Source organism: Alosa alosa, chromosome 7, assembly GCF_017589495.1.
Source record: "Alosa alosa isolate M-15738 ecotype Scorff River chromosome 7, AALO_Geno_1.1, whole genome shotgun sequence".
Classification (NCBI taxonomy): domain Eukaryota; kingdom Metazoa; phylum Chordata; class Actinopteri; order Clupeiformes; family Clupeidae; genus Alosa; species Alosa alosa.
In genome coordinates, this window is record NC_063195.1 from 16,158,868 (window position 1) to 16,167,100 (window position 8,233).

The following is an 8,233-nucleotide window of genomic DNA, read 5'->3' on the forward strand; positions in this document are numbered from 1 at the left end:
CACACATAAAAACAAACAACTCCATAAGTAGAGTCATGTAATGAAGTGGAATAACACAGGGGAAAAGTATTAAACACGCTAAGAAAAAGCACTAAGGCAAGGAAAGGGAAGGAACGAGCTGGAATCTGTATAGAGAGTAGTTATCCTTTCTATCTGTGCAAATTAATATAAGCTTGGTTAGTAGCCTACATATTGATGGGCTATAAAAAGGTTTTTCATTACCAAGGTGTCACACAAGAAACATTTCATGATGGATAAAAGCAAAAAGCTCTCCCAAGACCTTTGCAACCTTATTGTGTCAAAACATATCAATGAAACTGGTTACAGATGCATTTCAAAACATCAGAATCTTCCAGTAAGCAGCATGGGAGCCATTATCTGCAAGTGGAAGAAACATCAATGCATCATCAACCGGCCATGCACAGGATCTAGTAATATTTCTGACCAGGGAGTCAGAAGGATAGTCAATTCCAAGAGCCAAGGACCACTCTCGGAGAAAGCTCCAGAAAGACTTGAAGGCAGCCAATTCAATTAAATAGTTCGGGAAGTAACTAAAGATCAGGATTCACAAGAGGGACCCCTGGAATCTGTTTAGAACAATGGGCCAAAATCAGACCTGATACTGCGACCAATAAGTTTTGTCATACAGGAAATGTCTTGAAGCTGTCTTTACAAACAAAGGCTTTTCCACAGAGTATTGAAGAAATTTCAGTAGGCACGTTCAATCCTTTTTTTCTGTGTCATTCCACTTTAATACACAAAACTCTTATGTTTGAATTTTTTATATGTGTGTTAATATAATGTGTGGTGAAAATTTCGAATATACTCACTGGAAGTTTAGGCTAATTACTGAAAAAAATACTTATTTCCACCATATATTTATTTTACCTGAATATTTTAACTTCCAAATTAAATGTCAAAATGAATGTCAGACGAAATTTAAAGTTTGACTGACTGGATTTTGTGTACAAAACATAGTGAAAACTGTGTCACTCTCACTCTCCCTTGCTAAAGAGCTAAATGGTTTAGTCCGCCTGCACGATTCATAAGGTATCTTTTGTTTATTTAGTTGAGCATCATCGCTAGTAGTGGACCGCTAATTGTTTTGCTGCTGGTGCAATGTCTTTCTCCAAGAAAGCCAAGTCAGGTTACTAAAAACAAAGGCCAAAACAGGAAAAAGAGAGACATTAAAATGAGGGGAAACAACTGCTAATAAACTTCTTTCCAAAGAAAAATGAGCACAAACGTCAAAACACGAAATCCCATGGTGTTTGCTTAAATATCTCCGCAATCATTAGTGCTAAAACGAACTGAGACAACCGATTGGAATAGCGGAAAATACACTTTCATAGGTTAGGCTAATCTGATGCATTTCGTGATCCAGTCTCCATCACTTTCAGAAAGACTGCATGGCGCCAGCTGCGCGATTCTACCTAATTCGTGCAAATTGCTGTCCCAGACCCTAAAAAGTTATTTAAAAAGCATTTATACAGAAAAATGTTACATATTTATGAAGATCTTTGTATTATCTATTAAGAACTAAAACAATAGTTGAGGTAGCATCAAGTTTAATATATATAAAATGTTTAGGGTACTTTCAATTGAGAGGTGGCTGTCCCAAACCCTAAGGCCTAAATTTCACCGTATGAAAAAAAATATTAAATCATTTTTGTAATTTTTTCCACTGATGTTTTTATAAAGATCTTTTTGAATACCTATGATAAAAGCAATCGAAAAAATATATTTATTGCATATTTTTTTCAAAAATCATAAATTATTATGTAAAAAATGTTGTCCCACATTTTTATGTCACAACCGAAACACTGTAAGGTTTAGCCCATAGGATGGTAATGAGTTTAGCCACACCCCTTTATTTTGGACCAGGAAGTGTGTGTGCATCCCTCTCTCTCTCATGGCCACATGGTGAGTAGATCAGTCCAATCATTTTTGAGTAAATGCATTCAAAAGTCTCAAAATCAGGCTGGAACATTTAAGAACGTCACTACCGAACACTATTTCAATTAATCAAGTTGTTTCAATTAATCAAGTTGTTTCATTTATTTCAATTAATCAAGTTGTTTTGGTTGTTTTTTTTTGAAAATGTAGTTTTTATTTGTGTATAAATGTTCAGAACTGTGCTATCTAACCATGTGCTGACTAGCATCTTTGAGATTTAAAAATATATTTTTTCGTCACTACCGAAACAGTCACAACCGAAACATGTATTGAAGTTTCGGTTGTGGCGAGATTGTTTCGGTAGTGACTAAATGGAACATTAGGTCCTATATTTTGGTAAATCAGTGATATTTACAAGCCAAGCACCATGCAGTCTGCATTCATAATCTAGGTGCTTGATTGTATAGACCTGTGGAAAGGGACCTGATGACACCCATGAATATAAACAAATTGCCAACATATCTAAACATAAAAGAAAACGTGGAGCAGAAAGACTGATAAAATATAGACAAATATTGAGGGATGACTCAGTGAAGTACCAAGAATATTTAAGAAAGGAAAGTGTAAGAAATTATTGTTCAACTGCATATTTTTGCAGAAGCATTAGTTAGGAAGACTGAAGGCCCTATCTTACACAGTGCATTGAGGAACCAGGTGCGACACAATTGTTTTCCTAGTTTTAGGTCAGCGCATTTTATCATTGTTCCGCCAGACACCCATACTGTGTGATCCTTGCACACCCACGGGTGTATCGATGAAAAAAACAGGTGTGGTCAGGCATATGATCACAAATTGCTATTTTGACGCCACAAAAAATGATAACACCAAGGACCAAGGAATGTGAAAGTTAAAGTTTAATGGGCATTATTTCAGTTATTTTGAGGGTGCACTGTCAGGAGTCTAACAGCCTGGTAAGACCTAAGCCAGTGTTTCTTGAACTGGGGGTCGGGACCCCCAGGGGGGTTGACAAAAATATGGGAGGGGTCGCGAAATGATTTGCAGAAGGTTTTCAGACCAACATGTTGATGTTTGATTCTTGAATGCTACACGACTGTTCTGAAATCTTGTACCCTTCATTATAAAATAGGTCATGGAAATGTAGTTTTTTGTCAGGGAAAAGTCATGGAATTTTACATTTCACTTAGAGTGGGAACCCTGTTACCAGTGACAGAACATTATGCAGCCTTTTCTTGCCACAGAACATCCTTTGGAAAACAATAAATCAGATTGTCAAAGGCTTGGTTTTGATGTTGACATAGCGTACCGTTTCTGCCTCTGCCTCCAGTGCCAGTCTTGCAACATTTTCCAAAAGGGGGTCTCGAGACTTGGCCAATGTTTTTTGGGGGTCGCCAGTCAAAACGTTTAATAACCACTGACCTAATCAACAAGTCCCTGGCAACGCAATTCAAAGTCTGTGAAGGTGTGCTTAGATGAATGTCCTTAGCATTTTTAACATTCATTAAAATGTTATCGGGGTGTTAGGAAGTGAAGTGCATGAGCGTAGACAGTTCACAGACACATACATACTCCATACACCTGGGGACGCTGGTTTGCCTGTGTAATCTGTGTTGTGTTGAACCACGTAGCTCAACCTGTCACTTGTCTGGAAACCCGCAAACAGCAGCACCTCGGATCAGGAGTCGAGCATGCTAGCAATAGCAAAGCAAAAGCCCAGGCTGCAACACTACTCTATAGGCGTCTGCAGGGAGGTTTACCAACATACTGCACACCTACCGTTACACTCCTAAAGCCCCTTAAACCTAAACTCCTGATCCGGGTCATGGTCCAGACCTCCTACACAGTGGACCACCCCTCCACCCTCGTTTTGTTTTCATTGTTGAAATTTGGGAAAGAACCTTGTCTTACATTTAAAAAACAAAAACTGAACTGCGGATTTGCTTAACTACTTGGGCTGTCTGACAGAGTGGGTCAGAGTGTAGGCTGGCTATGGACGAGGCAAACCGGTGTCGCCTCGTTTCAAGCATTCCAACAATCCAACAATATTCCAATACTTTCACATTTTGTTTTGCACACTTTCACATTTGTGTGAGTACCTACAGTAGTAGGGGTAATTGTTGATTTAAAGAGTAAAAAAAGTGTAAGCCTTCAGCAGATCCCTTCTGCAGAAATGTGTTTGCTCATCCGTATGGTGGTACTGTTCCATGGTACATGCAGTAGGCCTACTTGCTTTTAGGGAATGGGAGAAGGCACTCTTATTGTTTTTCTTCTGATTGGTAATGGCATACCTGCCGACATTTAGCTTTTAAAAAACGGGTTTTGGGTTGCCAGGTTTTATGACAACAGGATTGAAATTGAAAGTAAGTCATTGTGTTGGCTATGTGTAGGGTGCATATCATACCCAATTTGGCAACCTGGGAAATGTCAGACTAACAGAAAAAATGAATAGATCCGTGATTTTAAAATTAAGTTTGATGGTCATGCAATATTCTGGGAGTTTCCCCGGGAGAAATAACAAAACGGGTGGGCGCCGGGAGATGACCTTGAAATACGGGAGAAACCCGGGAAAACGGGAGTGTTGGCAGTTATGGGTTATGCGTTATACCTAACAATCATTCATGCTTAACCCTTAAAGGAGTACCGTCACACCGGTGTGACGGGAATGTTGGGAAATTAACGTTCTAAAGAATATCTGGGTTCATTGAATTCAACATAGAATTTTAGAACCTTCAATTGTTGCGGAACTTAGAACGTTCAAAAACCTACACCTTTAAGGTTTAAAGGTATACTCCAGTGTAAAAACAACCAAAACAAAACAAGCCTTACACTTCGCCGGTAGTGTCCATGGGCATCCTACAGATAAAACCGAAGTATTGTAAACTTAAACCCTAGGTCGTTTTTACTTTGAAGTAGCCCTTCAATTAAGGGGCGAGGGACATTAGAACAATCCTTTTGAACAATGCACCTGGCGTCTGATCACTTATTCCGCTGTCAAACTAGGAAAAGTGAACTAGACACTCCTTACATACATCTGAAACATCATGCGTCAGATCATGCGTCTTAGGTTGTCAAAATAGGGCCCTGAAGGTAACAAATTGAACACTAAAATGAGATCTGGAGGTTATATGTGTTCTTTGAGCAATTGTCAACAAGTTAGATACTAATTCTTTTAAATGTAACCACTTTTGAACACTTAATAAATCTTTCTTGAAGGATTATAAAACCAAGCATACATTTTCTATCTTGCATCCCATAACACCCAAACTATCCATCAGCTGTTAAGTGAAATATTAAACAGATTTCTTTAAATATATATATATATAGCTGCATTATGTGCAACATTTGTGACTTATTTGTCATTTTTATCAACACAAAATACTAGCAGTCTGATGTAGTAGTCACTACCGAAACACTACCGTCACTACCGAACATGTGCTGTCACAACCGAAACATGGGATGTTTTGTTAAAAAAAGAGTATATCTAATCATCTGACAAGATAACATGGTGGTGTTTGATTAAATATATATTTATAGTAATACATCCTTAAATTTGAAAACGGTATGATCAACTTTATGCGTTTTACAAAGAAATATTGTTTTTAAAATGCAATTAATCTCATAAATGACCTTTATTTTGTATTAAAAAATATTATTGTTATCAGTTGAATCATGGAAATGCTTTAAGAAAATTCAAAAAAATATATTTAGAAGGTATATGTAAAGAAATTCCTAGTAGATTATCATAAAACTTCTTATTTTGTTAATTGTTATTGTGTTTCGGTAGTGACACATTTTGGGAGAAGGAAAACATTCCAAAACTGTATAAAAAAGACAATATGAAATTAAAATGTCCAATTATTAGAAATGTGTACCTTAGATGTTATACAATGCATGTGAATTAAAAGTTTTGGGGAAATTTTTTCAAAATTTTTCAACCTCTGAATTTGCACGAATTCGGTAGAATGGCCCATTTATGTCCTGTTGTAGACTACATGCTGATCATTATCACTAGGCTAGTGGTTTAGGGCGCGATTTTTTTCTCTCCCTTTCCGTTTTCGTTAGTCCTTTTTTTTACTCAAGTAACGGATGGGATTTTTGATGTAGCGAAGTACAATACTTCACTCATAATGTAATCAAGTAAAATTTAAAATACCGATTTTATAAACTACTTAAAAAATACAAAATACACAGAAAAACTACTCAATACAGTAACGTGAGTACATGTATTTCGTTACATTCCACCTCTGGTGTTTTCTTCCCTTGAAGGTATGTGCCAGCTTGTACTTTGTGTCTGTGTGTGTATTTATGACCGCCCAATGAAGCTAGCTTAAGCCGATCATATAGGGATTAATCAAAGTTTTTTTTTTTTTTTTTTTCCCCCGTCATTTACTTCCTGAATTTTTGGCCAACGATACCCGGGACACCTAACTACCGGGGTACATGAAATTTGGTGGGTATGTAGCCCCACTAGACTTTTATGGAAAAATTTCGTTTCGTCCCCGGGGGCCACTCCCCCCCCGTGCTGGGCCCCCCGAACCGCAAAAAAAGCAGTTTTTCCTAAATAACTACCTGAACCGTGGCACTGAGGATGAAGAATATTTTATGGTATGTTGGTCTCAAGGGCCCACATCAATCTGGCCCATAATCAATCATTTGTGATTTGCACCCCGGTAAAAAAATGAAAATGCAATATTATTCTGCTTTAATCGCCCTATCTTCAGTTAAGATGTTCAGAACTGCACCAAATTGTATGTGTATGATTGACCTGGCATTCTCTGGGGTATGCCAAGTTTAAGTAGAATTTCATCCATGGGGGTCTAAAAAAAATTAGGTTATGTGTACATTTAGTGACTGTACACTCATTGGCCTGTAGATGGCGGTGCACACATATACACATGCACACACACACACAGGCACCCACATACTATCGGTATTAGAACGGCCGATACATAATTACAAATTCAGTAGGATTAAAAGAAAGCCAAATATTCATCATCATCATCATGGCTGCATTTCCAGTATTGGCGATAAGTAGTCGTTTGTCCACTAGATGGCGCATCGTTGCAGTGAGACGTAATTTTGTTGGAAGTTAAAAGTGGGTTGGAAAAACAACGGACGCTTCCTACAGGACCGCAGAGAACGTCTAATAAGGATAGGACGATGTTCACATGAAATGTAATTCCCATTTGTTCTTGAAGCCGAAATAAATCTGAGGATGTTTATCGGACATGCTTGGTTTTTACTGCAGGTACGTTAATCTTATAATATCAATAAAGACCTATAGGTAATGTTACCGTTAGCGTTGGTTGAGTGATGGAGGCCAATTTGATTGATTGCATTTGTAGAAAACTATAAATGCGGTTATACCAAGCAAATTGATAGCAGCACTGTAATTGTATCTTTCGACTGTCATTTGTTGCACGTGCTACAAAAATCATTCTGTGCAATGGAAGATTTACCAACGTTACACCGGTCTGATACAGTTTTGCGTGCGTGCAGGGTGTGAGAGGGGAGTCGATGTGCTTTGATTCCAGCTTGGTAGTTGTAGTCTGTGAAATTAAAAAGCACGTGTGTGTGAAGTATCCAAACAATTACACCTTCATTTCATTATGGCTGCTTTAGCAACACACCTTAAGCTACTGTGTAGTGGGTCCCATTTAGAAGTGGCTACTTCATTCGCGCTTTCCTTGACTCATGGAGCTGCGTGAATTCTATTACAACTTCTCGCCCGCGATATGGCAGTTTAAGTCCGCTTGATACTGTAAGGCGTAAGCCATTGGTTTCAAAGGAGATTTTATTTGTGTGTAAGCCAGCATAGCCTATTGACAATTTATGTTGTAAATGCCTACCTTATAAGCCTACCTGTAGCTTAGGGAAGCTAACAGCTTTCTATTAGGATCTAGTTTGTTAGTTACAGTTTTGTCATAACTCCCTGATGCATTTTTGCATTTAGAATAGCCAGAGCGTGGATATCTCAATCGGAAAATTAAACAATATCGGGTGCCTATGGACTAGGCTGGGTGAACCCAGCCTGATCTGCCCGCTATTTATTTTTTGATTTCTTAAAAGATTGAGCTTGGTCTGGTGAAAGCCAGACTAGCCATGGACCTCAGTTACACAATGCAAGGGAACATGAATCAGCCTATATTTGCACGAACAATAACGGACAACAGCTCTTCAACTTTGGCTTGTTAAAATGTGTATGAACAGTCCAGCGACGCATTTCATCAAGGCCCATTTGGACATGTCAGTTATTTGCACCACTGGTTAGATGTAAAACAGCATTTCGTTTCAGACTACTGTTACTTAATTTGTGCAT